The sequence below is a fragment of the Mustelus asterias genome, chromosome 20, assembly GCF_964213995.1.
Source record: "Mustelus asterias chromosome 20, sMusAst1.hap1.1, whole genome shotgun sequence".
Taxonomy (NCBI): Eukaryota; Metazoa; Chordata; class Chondrichthyes; order Carcharhiniformes; family Triakidae; genus Mustelus; species Mustelus asterias.
The window spans coordinates 42,221,380-42,241,874 of NC_135820.1; positions in this window are offsets into that span (position 1 = coordinate 42,221,380).

A 20,495-nucleotide genomic window follows, 5' to 3' on the forward strand; every position below is an offset into this window, starting at 1 on the left:
CTGAGCGTCAACGCTCAAAGCCCAAATCTCTGATTGTAGCACCTGAAGTCCAAATACTCACCAGAATCCTCTGACCTAGCCCACGGCGCTGCTGCAGTGAAGAGTTTTGACTGAGTAACAAATTCTCCATTCTTGCTGGCGGCAGTGGTGGGATGAACGGGATCGGAGAATCCCACCCTATATTTTTTCCATTGCCTGGGATCTGGAAGAGACTGTGGACGGGATTGTCCAGCTGCGCTCGCCCCAAAACAGGAACTTCCCACCCAAGACCAACGGATCTTTGCATGGTCCACCCCCCCCCCCCCCCGACCCCTCCTACGATTCCTGTGGTGGGTGGGATGGGAAAGTTCCAGTTTGTGAGTATAATTTCTTTCTGATCAAATGGAATGGCTAAATAGAGATCTAATGCAGATTCACTATTTAAAATTGGCATTCGTGCTACAGTCACCCATCCCTATGGAATCTGAAGAAGTACTTGACCACGAGGTATGGCTGAAACATGAAGGCTCACCTGGATGCCTTCATGCAAGTATTAGTAGCTGGTTTCCAAAGGCTACTGGCAGAGAGCTGGAGATGTTTGCATTCTGTATCATCGCCCCAAGGATTATGATATACGATAAGGTGAGGAACAAAAAAAACCTGGGCAAAATAATAATGGGACAAAAATTTTAAAATGGCATTACCTGCCAAACATACATTAATCTCAGTTCTACAGAACAATATACTTATGCATTTCCTCAGCAGATAAGATTTGTGTTTTGGCAAAATGAAATCTATTTGTTGTCCTGTTTATGTTCCTAATTATGGTTGAATCAAATCGCTATTGTGAAATGTATTCACTTGTTAATTCATTAATGACCTAATACATTTGGTGCAATTTCTACAATACCTATTCTTCATGCCATTGATTAGCTTTCCTAATTATCTGCTTTAAAAAAAATGCTTCATTTCCTTTCTGGCTCCAACTGAATATTTTTAAAACTTCCTTTAATCAGAGATTCACAGTGCCTTGTAGGTGAGTTTACAGTTTAAGTGTCAACAGTCACTACATGTACCCTGGATAATGATTCACAATTGATGCCACTCACAGGACATTCCTTGGAAGCTTGATTCTTTTATTAAAAGTACAAATGTGTCCATCCTTTTCATTGACTGCCGCCATATCATCCATGTTTTCCTCTAATTTTTTGCATGTATATCCGTTGTCTGGTGAGAAAGCCCCTTGGAAACTATCTGTCCAGGTCACCTTCTTCATCAAAAATATCTTGAAGGGTAACTCTACTTTTAATCAGGATTATATTTGCTGAAGTATCCAGTTTGATCATTTCTACAACAGATATTGAGGAAAACAGTATTTATATGGGCGTTGTTCCCATTTATAATCCACCTGGCCTTTCATACCTGTTGGCATGAAGCTCAGTCCCAGGCTGCTGCTATTGTCCCTGTAACCAGTCACTGGTTGCTGGTTACTGATCGGATATGAATGTGTCCTCTGAATTTCTTCCATCCTGCTGAGTTCCTTCTTGTTCATCATCTGGGGCAGCACAGTGGTTAGTACTGCTGCCTCACAGTGCCAGGGACCCGGGTTCAATTCCGGCCTCAGGTCATTGTCTGTGTGGAGTTTGCACATTCTCCCCGTGTCTGCGTGGGTTTCCTCCGGGTGCACCGGTTTCCTCCCACAGTCCAAAGATGTGCAGGTTAGGTTGATTGGCCATGCTAAATTAACCCCAGTGTTTTGATTTGATTTATTATTGTCACATGTATTAACATAGTGAAAAGTATTGCTTCTTGTGCGCTATACAGACAAAACATACCGTTCATAGAGAAGGAAATGAGAGAGTGCAGAATGTAGTGTTACTGGGTGGGATTGTGGTCGGTGCAGACTTGATGGGCCGAATGGCCTCCTGCACTGGAGGGATTCTACGATCTCTGCATGTTGCATGCATAGGCTCAGCATCACCGTGCAGACTTTCACCGTGAATACCCTTGTTTCCGGAAATCCCTCAGCAAACCCAACAGTAATCTTCAACTACACCAAACCCTCTACAAAGCAAGTAACCTCAATTTTGCATGCAATTCTGAATGTCATGCTCGAAGGTTTCTGGGAGTGAGGAGAATGTAGATGGTAACGGGGTATTCAGCCTGACGTTTAGTACAAACTAAGAAGGCACTAGCATCAACTGGTGCACAAAAAAAAGAATCATTTGGTAAATGCAGTAAAATTATACAGTAGGCACCATTGTTATATTCTCTTTTATTAACCATAGAGATTAGACTACCTTAAAGTGAAAGTTTTCTGGTTGGTTTACTACATTGAGAAATAAAATGGGCAGTAGAACCATCTGGGACATTAGGACTTTTTCCAATGAATTTTTCAGTAAAAGGATGTCCAGTTGAGGTCATTCATTTCCATTTGTTCAACACTAAAATGCCAAAGTACATCAAGGGCAAAGAAAATTACAGCACAGGAACAGGCCCTTTAGCCCTCCAAGCCTGCACCGACCATGCTGCCTGACTTAACTAAAACCCCCTATGCTTCCGGGGACCATATCCCTCTATTCCCAACTCATTCATGTACTTGTCAAGACGCCCCTTAAAAGTCACTACCGTATCCGTTTCCACTACCTCCCCCAGCAACGAGTTCCAGGCACCCACCACTCTGTGTAAAAAATCTGCCTTGTACATCTCTTTTAAAACTTGCCCCTCGCACTTTAAACCTATGCCCCCTAGTAATTGACTCTTCCACCCTGGGAAAAAACTTCTGACTATCCACTCTGTCCATGCCTCTCATAATCTTGTAGACTTCTATCAGGTCTCCCCTCAACCTCTGTCGCTCCAGTGAGAACAAACCAAGTTTCTCCAACCTCTCCTAGCTAATGCCCTCCATACAGGCAACATCCTGGTAAATCTTTTCTGTACCGTCTCCAAAACCTCCACATCCTTCTGCTAGTGTGGCGACCAGAATTGAACACTATATCCCAAGTGCGGCCTCACTAAGGTTCTACAAAGCGTCAACGTGACTTGCCAATTTTTAAACTCAATACCCCGGCCGATGAAGGCAAGCATGTCGTATGCCGCCTTGACTACCTTCTCCACCTGCATTGCCACTTTCAGTGACCTGTGTACCTGTACGTCCTTTGCCTATCAATACTCCTAAGGGTTCTGCCATTTACTGTATATTTCCTATCTGGATTAGACCTTCCAAAATGCATTACCTCACATTTGTCCGGATTAAACTCCATCTGCCATCTCTCCGCCCAAGTCTCCAACTGATCTATATCCTGCTGTATCCTCTGATGGTCCTCATCGCTATCCGCAGATCCACCAACCTTTGTGTCGTCCGCAAACTTACTGATCAATCCAGTTACATTTTCCTCCAAATCATTTATATATATATATATTACAAACAGCAAAGGTCCCAGCACTGATCCCTGAGGAACACCACTTGTCACAGCACTCCATTCAGAAACGCACCCTTCCATTGCTACCCTCTTGTCTTCTTTGAACGAGCCAGTTTTGTATCCATCTTGCCAGCTCACCTCTGATCCCATGCGACTTCACCTTCTGCATCAGTCTGCCATGAGGGACCTTGTCAAAAGCCTTACTGAAGTCCATGTAGACAACATCCACTGCCCTACTCTCATCCATCATCTTCGTCACTTCCTCGAAAAACTCTATCAAGTTCGTGAGACATGACCTCCCCTTCACAAAACCATGTTGCCTCTCACTAATACATCCACTTATTTCCAAGTGGGAATAAATCCTGTCTTGAAGAATCCTCTCCAATAATTTCCCTACCACTGATGTAAGGCTCACTGGCCTGTAATTACCTGGATTATTCTTGCTACCCTTCTTAAAGGAACAATATTGGCTATTCTCCAATCCTCTGGGACCTCTGCTGTAGCCAGTGAGGATACAAAGATTTCTCTCAAAACCCTATAATATACAATATATATAATATATTGATATTAATAAATATCAATCATTAAAGACAGATTGCCTCAGGATTAATCATCTCACCACTAATTTGAGCCAGGCAGGATCAAACAAACGGACATTTTTTCATCTGAGGCAGATGAGCACAATTGCCGAATAGTGACAGCAGAGAAGGAAGCTGGTTCATCGTGAATGTGCTAGCTCTGACAGCAATTCACCTTGTGCCACTTTCCTATTCACCGTGGGCTTGCACTTTCTTCCTTTTCAAATAAAAATCCCTCTTGAAAGCTTCAAGTGAATTTGCCTCCATCACACTCTCATAGAATCCCTACAGCGCAATAGAGGCGAATCAGACCATCAAGTGCACCAACTCTCCGAAAGAGCACCTTACCCAGGGAGGCAATAGCCTAGTGGCTTATCGTTACACTATTAATCCAGAAACTCAGCTAATGTTCTGGGGAGCGGGGTTTGAATCCCGCCACAGCAGATGGTGGAATTTGAATTCAACATTTAAAAAAATCTGGAATTAAGAATCTACCGATGACCATGAAACCATTGTCGGAAAAACCCATCTGGTTCATTAATCCCCTTTAGGGGCGAAAATCTGCCATCCTTGCTTGGTCTGGACTACATGTGACTCCAGAGCCACAAGCAAGAAATTCGAGGTCATCTTGTTTTTGGATTCTGATCTATGGGAGATAGAAGAGATTTTAAAAATTAGAGTTAGTTTCATGGTTGCGCTTCCTCAAATTTCTGAAGAATTAAATTGCAAAAGAAGTTGGCACTGATATTTTTCTCTAAATCTTGAACTGATTAGTTGAAATCATGAATATCATCTTGAATGATTCTGCACGTGTAATCTGAAACTACAACCTGAGGGAGTTGCAGTTAGTTACTTCTGTATCGAGAAAATTGTTAGCACCCATCATATTTGAAGGCAACCCACTGTGAGCATCATCGAACAACAACTTAATAAACTGCTAAAAATAGATGGGTGGGGAATGAGATTGCAATCAACTCTGCAAGGTTCTTGTGTGTGAAATGAGTGTTTCTTTCCGTGACCAATAATGAAAGCAAAATAATGCATGTGGGGCAACATTTAATATGTCTCCTTCCCTTAGCAAAGGTCTTTGGAACTGGATAGTATAACAGCCCAAAGGATGGGTGGTGTGGAAGGAAATAGGAGATTGTGATTAAAACAAAATTGCAATGTAAAATTGAGGTACTATTTTTAGCAGATAGACCAGGATTAAATAGACACTGGGGCCACTCAGAAAATGTGTATTGAATTAACTGGCTTAAAAAAAAAACCAAATAAAAATGCAAAATAACCACAGCGGTGTGGGCGCAAACTATCGTGAGAACCTCTCTGGCTAGATTGTGGGGGTGATCTTGAGCTCACGCTCACCGTCGTGCAAATGCTGGCGGGAGCTCAAAGTTTGGAAGTCGCAATTCTCGCCGGCGTGACAGCGATTTCAGATCTTCCCTGCCCCTCACTGGCGAAGTCAACATAACCCATAATGGGCGTGAACCTGCTTTACATTCACTTGACTATATTTAAATGTTACTAACACCTCCCCCCCCCCCCCCCCCCAACCTGTTAGGTATTGACTCCCCGCCAAATATTGACACGTTGGTCCGGTTTACAACAGGTTCACACAAATATGAACCTGTCATGGGGTCTCCCCGGGGGTGCAAAGGTAAGTATAGCCCTTGGAGGAGAGAGACATGGCCAGACAGTGGCCTTGCAATGCCGCTTGGCCCTGTGCTTTGGCATAGGTTGACACTGCCAGTTTGCACCATGCTCGTGGCAATCTGGCAGTGCCAACCTGTGCCAAGAGACAGCCTCATAGTGGGGGGGATTCAAATAGATGTGGTGGTGGTCAGGAGTGGAGGAACTGAAGATGCCAGCGGTGACCGTTGTGGGGGTGGTGTGGGAGGTGGGTACCAGATCAATGTGGGGCATGATCATCAGGGAGGATGGGCCCATCAGGCAAAAAGTAGCTGATGATTGAGGGGCGGTGGGGCGTTATGATCAGGCGGAGGGGAGGGGAGCACCAAAGACCTCTGTGGTGGGCTGGGGAGAGGTTTACTCAGTTTATGGTCAGGCATAATCTGGGGTTTACTCAGGGTATGCCCTCTGGAGATGGTGTCCTGATCTCTGCAGCCAGGTTTCGCTGACGTGTTGAGCCCCCACCCCTCCTGTATGTCATTGTGAAACACGCCCCTTTTTTTTGGCAGAGTGTCGTAAGATCTGGAAAGAAATCTGGCATGTTTCCCTGGATAGAAACATGCAAGTTTTCTCGCCGGAAACAACGGTGCCATTTTTCAGTAAGATTTAGCCCAGTGTTTTCTGAATCCTCCCACTCCCACTGCCGTTGACGTAATGAGGTTCCCATCCAACAAGGTCAGGTATTTCATTTCAATACGTTTAAATGCAACTAGTGGCCTTCCCAGCTGTATTGTCCCTCCACAATTTGAATTAGCCCTCGCCGATGTGACATAACTTTGCCAAGCTTTTCAACTACTTTTTATAAAGGGGAATCAGGCAAAGCGAACTCACTGGGGGTACATAGATATATATATAGCCCACAGGGGAAGAGGGACATGCCTGAGCAGCACCCTGGCACTGCCCCCCTGGCACTGTCCCCACGGGCCCCCATTCCATTGAGTGCAAGTTCCCCTTGGGCATGTTGTGGGGTGTGGGGGAATTTCCTGTGTTGCCTATCGGAGATCAGGGCACCCGGATCTCGGGATTCCCGGCCTCTGGCTTTTTCTGGCCGTGCCGCACCCACACAATGGCAAAGGCCGTGCCTCCAGATTTGTTCTGCATGGAGTGCTGGATTATCTGGTGAAAACAGCCGTCTGTGCAGCCTGCGAGCTGCATGCCAGATTTCTCACCTCAGCCAGCACTTCTGTACAACTTTTGTGGAAAATTTCACCCAACATTCTTGTATTGCAACAGGCAGACCAGGTCATTCACTATTTCTATGAACATTTGGCCTTTTGCCCCTCATTTCCATTCCCTAACAGTTACAGTTTGTGATCATTTCAGGGCACACAAACCTATTCTGAGACTGAGCAGAATTTAATGTGGTCCACCAGAGTAGGCAGGAGAATCGGGTGGGAGAATCTGCATAGTGAAGGTCAGGAAAACTTTCCCTGCATAGGGAGGGTCAGGAAAACTTCCCCCAATTAAATCAGGGGCGGGAAAGGCCTATTGTGGAAATTCTGCCTGTTGGACACCAATTATTTTTGAGGCCATTGAAATTTAGCAGTGCCTTGGTGATTAAGTGGGAGTCATATGACTTTCCCGTGCCTCTCGAAGGCAGCCTGGCAAATCTTGTCGGACTTGGTCTTGTGGGTGGGGTGTAGCAGCTGGAGAGCTCCCTTGTTCAGCCCAAATGGAGGACCTGGCATTCCGAAGAGGCTAGGCTGCTGAAATCCAGACCTCACCTTTACCTCCAACTTTTCCCCATCCCACCCCCACTTACTTGGATCAAGTAGCAATTCGTGGGCTGTCCTGGGTGTACTGCCAGCAGTATCCACTGCTCCTGGCAGTGCTGTCAGCAATGGAGAGCAGCTCTCAGTAGGAGGGAGCTCCAGCCCCCATGGTCCCAAATCTGATTGGAGGCCTGGTGTTGGCCGGTTAAGTGCCTGATGGGCTTTTAATGATGGCCTCCCAACGGAAGAGACACTGGGTTCCTCACCAGTTTTCCAAACTATGGGGGACCCCCATCATGGGAATGGCAGCATCTGTCTTTTCTCAGCATATTCCAGAATTCAATTACATTACAAAGTGAAAGAATCTGAATATTTATTTTCCAAACTATACTTGTAATTGAATAATATTAAGGATGCATCAGTTTTGCTTGGGGTGCTGATTAATAGACAGCACCCCAATGAATAGACAGATTAATAGCAGATTAATAGACAGGCGGCACGGTAGCACAGTGGTTAGCACTGCTGCTTTACAGCTCCAGGGACCTGGGTTCGATTCCCGGCTCGGGTCACTGTCTGTGTGGAGTTTGCACATTCTCCTCGTGTCTGCATGGGTTTCCTCCGGGTGCTCCGGTTTCCTCCCACAGTCCAAAGATGTGCAGGTTAGGTTGATTGGCCAGGTTAAAAAATTGCCCCTTAGAGTCCTGGGATGTGTAGGTTAGAGGAATTAGCGGGTAAAATATGTGGGGGTAGGGCCTGGGTGGGACTGTGGTCGGTGCAGACTCGATGGGCCGAATGGCCTCCTTCTGCACTGTAGGGTTTCTATGATTTCTATGAATACTACAAAATGAGTTTCAGCCTAAATCATTATTACTCGTCAATCTAATTGACAAAATATGAGCCTATCTTCAGAAGGTGCACAAATAATGGAACCTGGTGGACTGACTGATGCATCTTTTGTTTTCGTAGAGCCCCTACAGTGCAGAAGGAGGCCATTCGGCCCATCGAGTCTGCACCGACAACAATCTCACCCAGGCCCTATCCCTGAAACCCCACATATTTACCCTGCTAACCCCTCTAACATACATATCTCAGGACACAAAGGGACAATTTAACATGGCCAATCAATCTAACCTGCACATCTTTGGACTGAGAGAGGAAACCGGAGCACCTGGAGGAAACCCACGCAGACACGGGGAGAATGTGCAAACTCCACACAGACAGTGACCCAAGCCGGGAATCAAACCAAGGTTCCTGGAGCTCTGAGGCAGCAGTGCTAACCACTGTCCCACCAAGCCATCTCTTTCATCCCATCCCTTTCTCTTTGGTGAATCTGCAGTTTGAGCAGACCAAATTTTGTTCACTTAAGAATTGTGTAATTTCATATCCTGCAAGCTTTCCAAAGTATCCTAAATTCATTTTTACATTAGATTCTGTTGCTAGACTGGACTTTCCCACGCCTTTTGGGACCTCATTAATGGGTGCAGGTACAACATTGTCAACAACTGCTCCGCATTATGGCTTTGTGATAGAATGTCACTTAATCTAGTGAATCCCACCAAATTGAATTCTGCAATCCTGATCCAGAAGCATAACATTTCCAGGGTGGAAAAATGACTTGGCATTACTTTGAGAATCCAGATTCCAGCTGACTGAATCATTTGAGTTTAATCACCCTCTAAATCCGATCTAATATCTGCCAAACTTGCTTTGTTAAAAAGAAAACTCTGTTCACTCCTCCCAAAGTGCTGCTGTTATCATAGTGGTATGACGTTGAGGGGAAATGAAAGTCTTCCGAACATTGTGTTAATCCACATTATTGCTGGCATCTGTGCTGGGAAGAATATACTCTTTTAAAAGCAAAATTTATTGGTAATGTATTTTTTTATTCATTCGTGGGACATGGGCTTCGCTGGCTGGTCAGCATTTATTGCCCAATCCCTAGTTGCCCTTAAACTGAATGGCTTGCTGGGCCATTTCAGAGGGCAGTTGAAGGTCAACCACATTGCTGTGGCTCTGGAGTCACATGTAGGCCAGATCAGGTAAGGACGGCAGATTTCCTTCCCTGAAGGACATTAATGAGCCAGATGGGTTTTTCCGACATGGTTATCAGTAGATTCTTAATTCCAATTATTTTTAACTGAATTCAAATTTCACCATCTGCCAGGTGGAATTTGAACCTGGATCCCCAGATCATTAGCTGAGTTTCTGGATTAATAGTCTGGTGATAATACAACTAGGCCATTGCCTCCCCGCGATGTATATTGTGTGTTAAATACACAATACAAATTGGTGTTACATTTGTTTTAGTAGAATGTTTCTACATACAACTGTAAGCTGGGCAGACTTGTCAATGAATAACCAACTCTTTGAGGCCTGGTCACTGTGATTGCTTTCCATAATGGCCTGTTTTTCCAAAACTTCTTCCTGTAACGACAGGACGCAATTGTTTCTGGGGTATATATTTGAACTAGCTGTTCCTCTACTGTATCAGTTTTTGTTTCAAGCTAACATACGACTCAACTATTCTACCAAGAACTGGTGCAGATAAACTGAGTTGATTCTGTGTGTATTTTTAGTACATTGTCTGTGAAACATGACAATGTGCATGGCATGGACACTTAACATGAATTGTGTGTTGTTACGGCCTGAACAGGGTTGGGGATAATAGGTCAGGTTAGAAAGTAACTAACTTTGTAAGCAGAGAGCAAAGCACTTAAGAGTTGTGCATCACTTAAGTTATAAAACTAATTCACTATGCTGAAGACACATAATTTGAGTTCAGTTGTCACATTGGATTAAGGTTCAACCAAAAAAAATATAAGCAAACTTTGAAAAATAATTCTCATTATTTTACAAATCAGTGGAATTATTTTTGCTGTCATGGAAAAGTTAGTGTTTAGGGTTGGTCAACAGTCACTTATGACTTAGTAAACTCTTAGAAACCCAATTCACATCGCTCAACAAGATGTCATTTTTTTAAGGGTTTTAAAACAAGATTAACTGTGAAAAAGTGGAATTCACGTCAGATTAATTGAGTTCTAAAATTCCAAAGGTGAGGTTTCGGCAGAGTAATCCGTAGTGAAGCAGTGAGTGGCTACGACATCTAGATATTCATGTTTTACACTGCATGTAAGGATGCTAGAAGCTGCTTCTTGTTTCACTGAGTAATCACAGTGAATGCTAACCAGCTTCTTCCCTGCTGCCATCTGACTTTTGAATGGACCTACCTTGTACTAAGTTGATCTTTTTCTACACCCTATGAGTGTAACACGACATTCTGCACTCTCTCGTTTCCTTTTCTATGAAGTATGCTTTGTCTGTAAAGCACGCCAGAAACAATACTTTTCACTGTATACTAATAAATGTGACAACAAATTAAACCAAATCCAAGCAGGTGGATGGGGCCTCAGTTTAATGTCTCATCCCAAAGACAGCACCTTCATCACTGTAGCACTCTCTCAGTACTTTGCTGTGGCGTGACAACTTTGATTATTACACTCGAGTCCTGGAATGAGATTGAGTCCAGAACCTTATGACTCCGGCAGGAATGTTACTGAATAAGCCATGGTTGACAAATGAATCCAACCGACCTATTTTGTACTACAACAGAGTCCTAATGTCAGATAAATATTTGTCCACAGGTTCTTTCTGTTTATACTATGAAAGCAAACTGATTTTCTTTTTAAATTAAATGTAAAGATACACTTGCTACAATTACATTTCAGAGCAGGAGAAAAGTTGTTGGCAGCCAGCTTAGAATGTTCACTTTATACAATGTGTTTAATGATGCTTCGATTGTATAAAGAACTCAGTTTGTGTAACACGATATCTTCGAGCAATGCTGGATCTTTACACGGGTGGCACGGTGGTTAGCACTTCTGCCTCACAGCTCCAAGGACCCGGGTTCGATTCCTGGCTTGGGTCACTGTCGATGTGGAGTTTGCAAGTCCTCCCAGTGTCTGCATGGGTTTCCTCCGGGTGCTCCGGTTTCCTCCCACAGTCCAAAGATGTACGGGTTAGGTGGACTGGACATGCTAAATTGCCCCTTAGTGTCCCGGGTTGAAGGGATTAGCAGGGTAAATATGTGGGGTAATGGGGATAGGGCCTGGGTAGGATTGTTGTTGGTGCAGATTTGATGGGCCGAATGGCCACCTTCTGCACTGTAGGGTTTCTATGATTTCTATTAATTTCAGTTTTCTTTTCCGAATACTTTCTTGAATATTGTTGGCATTATTATAAATAATACCTGGATAATGCCAACAGGCATTTGAAACTGAATTTTTCATTTTAGTTTGGAGATTTTGTGTTATCGGTTGAAGTTCAGCATCCTGTTCATACTCATTGTCAGAATTGTCCAGTCTCAGCTGCATGCTATGCAGCTTCTCTTTCAAGTTCCACATTTGAAAAAATGGCAATTTTACGCTCTGATCACATTTTTGCATCTGAATATGTTTACAGCTTGATTTGGAGTTCATTGCCACCAGTGTATGTTTCTGCTGTGATCTATTTCCGTCATTTTCTGTGTTGAGGTGTTCTACCAAGCACTTTGGGACATTCTACTATGTTAAGGCTGTAAGTATTTTGATATTTTGTGTATTTCTATGATGCTGTAAGGCCCTCCTTTGTTTATTTTTAATATCTATTATCTTCATGCTTGAGTCAAAATGTATAACCAATTGGGAGGTGAGTCAACGCCCTGAGCTCAGAACTAGGTGGTAGGAACATAAAGGACATTGGACAATGGAAGAAGATTTCTGACCGAGGACGTCAACCTTGTCACGCGCACACACACGCCAGAACACGCCAGAACATGCCCCTGTGGTGCTGACCAACCACCATACAACCTGATTACAGAAACTGACCTCGATAATGGCTTCGTGGATATGTGTGAATAGTTTTCACACTGCTTTACACAGTTATAGAAATCACATCCGTTGCTAGCAGGTACCTGGAAACAACCCTGCTCTGAGCAGAAAATGACCATGTGCAGGTGCATGACCAGGGGGGATTGATAATTCAATCAGATGACTTGATGTAAGACATTACCTTAGATGCCAGGAGACCAGGGTCAGAAAGGGTTATAAAGCCACAGCTCTCCAGGTCCATGGGGGTGCAGCCGGGAAGTGTGACTTGGTCAGTCACAGGAAGCTGTATGCAAGAATTTGTTCAATGGTCCAACCACTGTGGATGAGTCTTACTAAAAAAACTAGTGTTGTAAGTATAGACTATTGCTTAGTGGGTTAATAAAGGTTTTCTACAGTGGAAATTATAGCCAGAGTTTGTTTTGTGTCGTTGGTACCAAAGTACGTGGTTAGGATCTTAAAGGGTGGTGACACTCCTTGTTTAAGAGTCTTGAAAGGTGTGATAAAAATGCAAGGTGTTGATCCTAATTTCTTAAATAATGAATGCAATAGGTGCACAGTGAATTATTGTGGATTGGAAGAAGCTATGTCTGGGCTGGATTTTACCCGCTCCCTTCTGAACTGGTGGTGGAAAGCATTGGGAAGGGAGGCCAATATCTTCCCACCATCTTCCAGGATCTGCTGAACAGCAGTGGCATGGCCACCTGCCAATGAAGATGGCGGCCAATTTAATAGGCCAATGAAGGGTCATTTGCCACCCCCACCGACATTTTACTGGCATCAGGACACACCTTTGTGGCATGGAACCATCACCAGAGAAACCAGTGTAGCCTCTGAGCATGCGCCTCAACATGAAGACATGCACTTCTTCGCCCTGCAGTGGCCATCTCTATTGGAGGTGCTGCTGTCTGTCTGATTGGCCTTGGCAGCTCTAAGAAGCAGCCGTCATCCTCCAATCCTGGGTCACAATCCTGGAACTCTCTCCCAAACAGCACTGTGTGTGTACCTACACCACATGGACTGCAGCGATTCAAGAATGCGACTCACCACCACCACCTCAAGGGCAATTAGGGATGGTCAATAAATGCTGGCCTAGCCAGCGACACCCATGTGCTGCAGACAAATAAGTAATAAAAAATTGATCAGCATTCTCAACAGCAGCCTCTCAATTGGCCGCCTACCAGTCATATCCCACCCAAAGCTCCGCCATCATGTGTGGGCTCAGGATCCTCTTTTGGCCCCGGGTGGAAAACCTTGGAGATGAGAAAATTCCAGCTAGTGTGTCTGTGCTGTCAGTTAAACATCAACTGTTTGTCCATTTGTTACCTTTGCTATTTTTAAAAATAATTTAGATCTTCAATATCTGTAATCAAATAATCGACCGGTGAGTCTAACCTCAGTAGTCGGTAAACTGATGGAGAAGATCCTGAGGGACAGGATATATGAGCATTTAGAGTGGTTTAGTGTGCTCAAGAATACTCAGCATGGCTCTGTCAAGGGCAGATCGTGCCTTACGAGCCTGGTGGAGTTCTTCGAAAATGTGACTAAACACATTGACGAAGGGAAAGCAGTAGATGTGGTTTATATGGATTTTAGCAAGGCGTTCGAAAAGGTCCCCCATGCAAGGCTTCTCGAACAAGTGAGAGGGCATGGGATCCAAGGGGCTGCTGCCCGGTGGATGCAGAACTGGCTTGCCCAAAGGAGGCAGAGAGTGGGTATAGATGGGTCTTTTTCTAAATGGAGGTCGGTCACCAGTGGTGTGCCCCAGGGATTTGTTCTGGGACCCTTGCTGTTTGTCATTTTCATAAATGACCTGGATGAGGAAGCGGAGGGATGGGTTGGTAAGTTTGCCGACGACACGAAGGTTGGTGGGGTTGTGGATAGTCTGGAGGGATGTCAGAAGTTACAGAGGGACATAGATAGGATGCAAGACTGGGCGGACAAGTGGCAAATGGACTTCAACCCAGATAAATGCGTCGTGGTCCATTTTGGTAGGTCAAATAGGATGAAGGAGTACAATATAAAGGGAAAGACTCATAGTACTGTGGAGGATCAGAAGGACCTTGGCGTCCGGGTCCATAGGACTCTAAAATCGGCCCCGCAGGTGGAGGAGGTGGTTAAGAAGGCGTATGGTGTGCTGGCCTTTATCAATCGAGGGATTGAGTTTAGGAGTCCGGGGATAATGATGCAGCTATCGTCAGACCCCACTTGGAGTACTGTGCTCAGTTCTGGTCGCCTCACTATAGGAAGGATGTGGAAAAGATTGAAAGGGTGCAGAGGAGATTTACAAGGATGTTGCCTGGATTGAGTGGCATGCCTTATGAGGATAGGCTGAGGGAGCTCGGTCTTTTCTCCTTGGAGAGACAAAGGATGAGAGGAGACCTAATAGAGGTGTATAAGATGTTGAGAGGCATAGATCGGGTGGACTCTCAGAGGCTTTTTCCCAGGGTGGAAATGTCTGCTATGAGAGGACACAGGTTTAGGGTGCTGGGGGGTAGGTACTGGGGAGATGTTAGGGGTAAGTTTTTCACACAGAGGGTGGTGGGTGAGTGGAATCGGCTGTAGTTTTTCTATGTTTCTATGTTTCTAAATCTTCTTTCAAATCATGGGTTCTTTCTCACAGCCACCTTTTTGATTTGAGTTAGTTAATGGAAAAACTTGATATTTTTAAATTGGGATGTGAATGAGAAAGATTTTCTGTTTCATGTATCTCCCACTATGTTGTGCAGAAGCCTTTTCTTTTCCTATGTTCAATGTAAATGTGATTGCAGTCAGGTTATTGTGATTCTGTTGCTAGTATTCTTGGCCTCCGAGTCTCCAGGTTCAAATTCCATTTCAGGGTTTGAGCAGAAAATCAAGGCTGACAACCCTGTGCAGTATGTGAGAAGAAATACTAACATTTTTACTGTTATTACAACTGCAAAATCTGGGGCGTGGTGATGTGTAAATGATCCCATGTCTTGAAAAAGAGCAAGGGAGTTATTTCCAGTATGTGTCCTGGCCAATATTTGTCCTTCAATGCACATCACCATAGCAGTCAATTTTAATGATCGAATAATTGTTGTGTTTCCTACAGTGACTACACTTCAAAAGCCCTTCAGTGGCGTTGAGACATCAAATGGTTGTGAAAAGTGCTATATAAATGCAAGTCGTTCTTTTTCAGTCAGTTCCCTTTTTCTTAGTTCCATTATGTTGGAGACAACCAAGATTAGAAAGAGTCAATTCTTCTGCTTGTTATATTCCTCCTATATTATGTGTGTTCCTTGGTTTTAGCAGCATGCTACATAGAAACTGGAAGCAGGAGTGGGCCATTCAGCCCTTCGAGCCTGCTCTGCCATTCATTGTGATCATTGCTGATCATCAAATTTAATATCCTGATCCTGCCTCCCCCCCCCCCCAATTTCCCTTAATCCCTTTCGCCTCAAGAGCTATACCTAATTTCTTCTTGAATAGTTCTATCTCCTGCCTGGTATATGATGAACTGTGTTCCTTTAGCAGTCCTACTGTAAGAAATCTACACCCATAATAATATCAAGTGGCCGATTCATCACAAAGTTATCTTTGACTCAAATATTCTTTCTCTTCTTCGGTAGTGAATCTCAGTTGTGGTTTCTTTTGCGACAGTAATTGCCAACAGGGAGTGAGGGGAATTCAGAAAACAAATGCTCCCACTCCGAGGGTGTGAGATAAGAAGTGAGTCACCCATTGATTCTAACCTTGCTGCCAGTATGTTGCAAGTATTTCTGGTGGGGTGCTTGACAATGCTGGATTTGCCTCAAACTGTAAATGTTGTTAAACTTTGCACTCTGTGGTCTCAAGTTCCAAGTATAGACTAATTCTTGGAATGTCACACTGAATCAAACATGCAGACCCGCCTGTGGGTGGAAAATTTGCAACCAGATTTTATTTCAAGTTTACCTGGCGATCATAACATCCACCTGTCAAACAACAGATCTTTCTGCCTGCGCCAACCTTGTTTTTAAGGTTCTGATTATTCATGTTCATACTTTCACATCTCTCCTGCGAATTTACAGTTAAATATCAATTGTGTATTCCATCTTCTCAAAAGTTCCTTTTGCCCTGTTTTGAGCTACTCCCACTTAGTAACCCATTTTGGGCATGATTGGAAGGGAGTCTTCATAGAATGATGAAGCACGGGAAAAGGAGGCCATAGTGTCAGCGCCAGCTCCTTAAAAGGAAGATAGGAGCAGGAGTAGGCAGTTCAGCCCCTCAAACCTACTCTGTTGTTCAAGTAGATTGTCAACCTCAATCCTGACTTGGGAACATATTGTTGTTCCTTCACTGTCACTGGGTCAAAATCCTGGAATTGCCTCCCAAACAGCACTGTGGGTTTACCTACACCTCAGGGACTACAGCTGTACAAGAAGGCAGCTCACAACCACCTTCTCGAGGGCAACTTGGGATGGACAATAAATGTGGCCTAACCAGTGATGCCCACATCCTGTAAATGAATAAAAATAAATAGGATAATTTGATTTGATTTATTATTGTCACATGTATTGGTATATAGTGAAAAGTATTGTTTCTTGCATGCTATACGGACAAAAACATACCATTCATAAAGTGCATAGGGGAGAAGGAAAGAAGATGGTGCAGAATGTAGTATTGGAGTCACGGAAGGGTGTTTGTGTGCAGCAGGCCTCATTTTGAGCCTCTAATAACATTGGTAACATCCAAACAAGGTGTGTTATTGAGCCCAATTTTATGCTCAAGTCTGCAAATATCTCTAGGTCTGCACTTGTCGATGATTGATTGAACAGCTGCATAGATTTGCTGACAGGACACGATGGATTGACTTGTTGTTGGTGACTAAGGTTCTTTGTTAATTCCTTTGCTTACACAATGTCTGTCTGTCACAATCCACTATCTCTGTCCTTGTGCCTTCAATGGCTTCCTTCTCTCAGCAGCTTGCTTTCCTCCTATCTGTATGCATCTCTGCCTCTCTCTATCTGACGTTTTCCTCAACCTTGCCCTTAGAATTTTTCAAAACTCCCCATTGCCTCTTTCTCTTTGTTTAAAAAGAACCAATTGAAAATAGATTTCCTGTCAGAACGTAGCTAATAAATTCCATTGATCATGTTTTAATTTGTGACACTTTTAGGAAATTGAAACTTTAGATTAATGTTGTAGCCTGAGAAATGAAACATATGAGTGACTCGTGCATAATACCATCTCAGAATATTCTGGAAATTATCATCAACATGTTCACCCTGTATCCTCCTGTGGGAATCTGGGCACAGGTGCATTTCCTCGAAGTTTTTGTCTTTTAAGTGCTTTAAAGGTGAAACCTGTAAGTAAAGACATAATTGAAGCCATCAAAACATATTTTTTAAATCTGTAGGTCATTTTAATCATTATTATGATTTTTTTGAGACATTTAAAACATTGTTTTTCCCAAATTAAATTATATAAAGAGGGTAACTTGAAGGATTTTCCAAAGAAATGCAGTGTTTTATGAAAACTGACAAATTGGTTCCTGCACAAATCACCTACTCGTACGGAGCAGAAATGTGCCTGAGATTTTGTTTCTGATTAGACACAGGAAGTGTTACAGACAATATGAAATGTATGTAGTGATGCAACTTGTGTTATGCTGCTAGTGTCATTATACATTTCTAACCCAGGTTTTTTTTAATGAAGATCACTGGCAGAAGTTTGTGCCACCCACTGTATGAAGTTTGCCTCCTACTTTTAAAATAAGGTAGCAAAAGTGACCCAGGGAACTACAGAGCAGTGAGCTCAATCTCCACTGAGAGCAAATTATCGAAGGGATCAAATCATGGAGCATCCGGGTAAAATTAAAATTCTAAGGACAGCATGACTACATGAATGAGAGGGCTTGCCAGTCTAATGGTGGCACAGTGGTTAGCACTGCCGCCACACAGCGCTGGGGACTCGGGTTCAAATCTGGCCTTGGGTGACTGTCTGTGTAGAGTTTGCACGTTCTCCCCGTGTCCGTGTGGATTTCCTCCGGGTGCTCCGGTTTCCTCCCACAGTCCAAAGATGTACAGGTTAGGTGGATTGGCTCTGTTAAATTGCCCCTTAGTGCCCAAAGATGTGAAGGTTAGGGGGATTAGTGGGGTAAATGTGTAGGGTTACGGAGATAGGGCAGGGGGTGGACCTTGGTTAGATGCTCTGTCAGTGAGTTGGTGCAGACTCGATGGGTCAAATGGTGTCCGTCTGCACTGCAGGGTTTCTATGGTTCCATGAACTCTCTGGTTGCTTTAAAGCTGTGACGACGAACATGCTAGGATCAGAGAGTACCCAAATTTCAGTGAATCCTTTGATACAGGTCCACAAGTATTCAAGTACGCAACAAACGACAGCAGGAGTAGACCATATCACCCATTCCATCATTCAGTACCTTCATGAATGTTGTTTGGCTTTAATATTTTCCTGCCCACTCTCCATATCATTCAATTCCCTGAAAGACCAAAAATCTGTTTATCCTAGCTTTAAATACATTCAAGAATGGAGCATCCATAGACCTCTTTGATTAATGGAAATATTTTAAAATGGATATGTAATAGTTTGTGTGATAGAATTCAGAAGGTAGTGATATAGACATTGGGCGGGTCTCTCCGGCCTCGGGTAGCCCAAGATCAGAAATTCCTGCCCAAACTCAACTTTAAATGATCCACCAAATTCTCTGTCTCGGCCGCTATGTTTTCCACGGCCCAGTGAGACGGGAGCCTGGGAGAATGTTATCCGTGGGGTTCCAGAGCCTGGAAGAATGTTATCGTTGGGGTTCCAGAGCCTGGGAGAATGTTACCAGTGGGGTTCCAGAACCTGGGAGAATGTTACCGGTGGAGTTCTAGAGGAGTCTGTATTGAGACCAGTTTGTTTCATAGCTTGTTGAATGATTTGCAGTTAGAAATCAAAAGCACAGTTGCTAAATTTATCAACCACACAAAGGTACCGAAGGCGGTCAGCTCCAAAACTGAGCAAGATAAAAGCTGCAAGGGGATTTTAATGCACTAAATTGGACAGATGACACATGCAATTCTAGGTAGAGAAATGCAAAGTTCTTCACTTTGGGGATGAAAAATCCAGGAAGGACCTATGACTTAAATAGGAAGAAAAGAAAAAGTGTCTAGAAAATGAAAGGAATCTGGTTGACAATAAACTGAAGTCAACATGATAATATTCATAGGTAATACACAAAGCTAATCAGATGTTGGAATGTTTTAAAAGCTGATTTTGAGTCAGAAGAATGAAGTAATCTTGCCACTTGTTATGATCATTAGCCAGACCCCCAAGTTATTACTAAGTTATTAAGTTAGGGGCTAATAATGGTTTGTGTAAAGGAGACAAAGTTTGAGATTCAGGGTGTTTCTTTATTGAAGAAAGTTATAAGATTCCACAGGTTTTGAACTAACAAAAATAAACTTTACAGGATCAGAAAGACAAAACAATTTCGATATCTATCTTATGCTTTATCAATCTTATATATGGGGAGGCGATGGCCCAGTGGTATTATCGCAAGACTATTAATCCAGATACTCAATTAATGTTCTGGGCCCCTGGGTTCGAATCCCGCCATAGCAGATGGTGGAATTTGAATTCAATAAAACACAATAACTGGAATTAAGAATCTACTGGTGACCATGAAACCACTGTCAATTGTCGTAAAAATCTATCTGGTTCACTAATGTCCTTTAGGGAAGGAAATCTGCTGTCCTTATCTGGTCTGGCCTACATGTAACTTGGGAGCCACAGCAATATGATTGACTCTCAACTGCAACTAGGGATGGGCAATAAATGCTGGCCAGCCAGCGCCGCCCATGTCCCACAAATAAATAACAAGTAATTTAACATTCAGTGTTACTATGGGGGAGATATGAATTAATAGGCAAACTGTGGTTGAATGCATCACATTGCACAATAAATGCCAAATGCAACCAAAATAGATTTCACCAATTTCTCGATAGCACATTCAATGTCAGGAACACTAAGTTGCCCAATCACACTGAAACTCCATCTCTCTCACGAGGGATTTCAATTTTCACTTCCAAAGATCTCGCCCTGTAATGAATTCTCTGCAAAGGTCACTCCAACTCGGATAGCTTCAACAATGGCCCACCTCTCAGGGTTTCTATCTCATCTCCTGAGATTCTGTTCCCCAGGATTCCCAAGTCTACACTCAAACATCAAATTACAGGGACAACTTCAGATTTTTGGCCACACCAAGCAGAACCCCAAAAGTGGTACCTTTGACCCTACAGTCTGCAG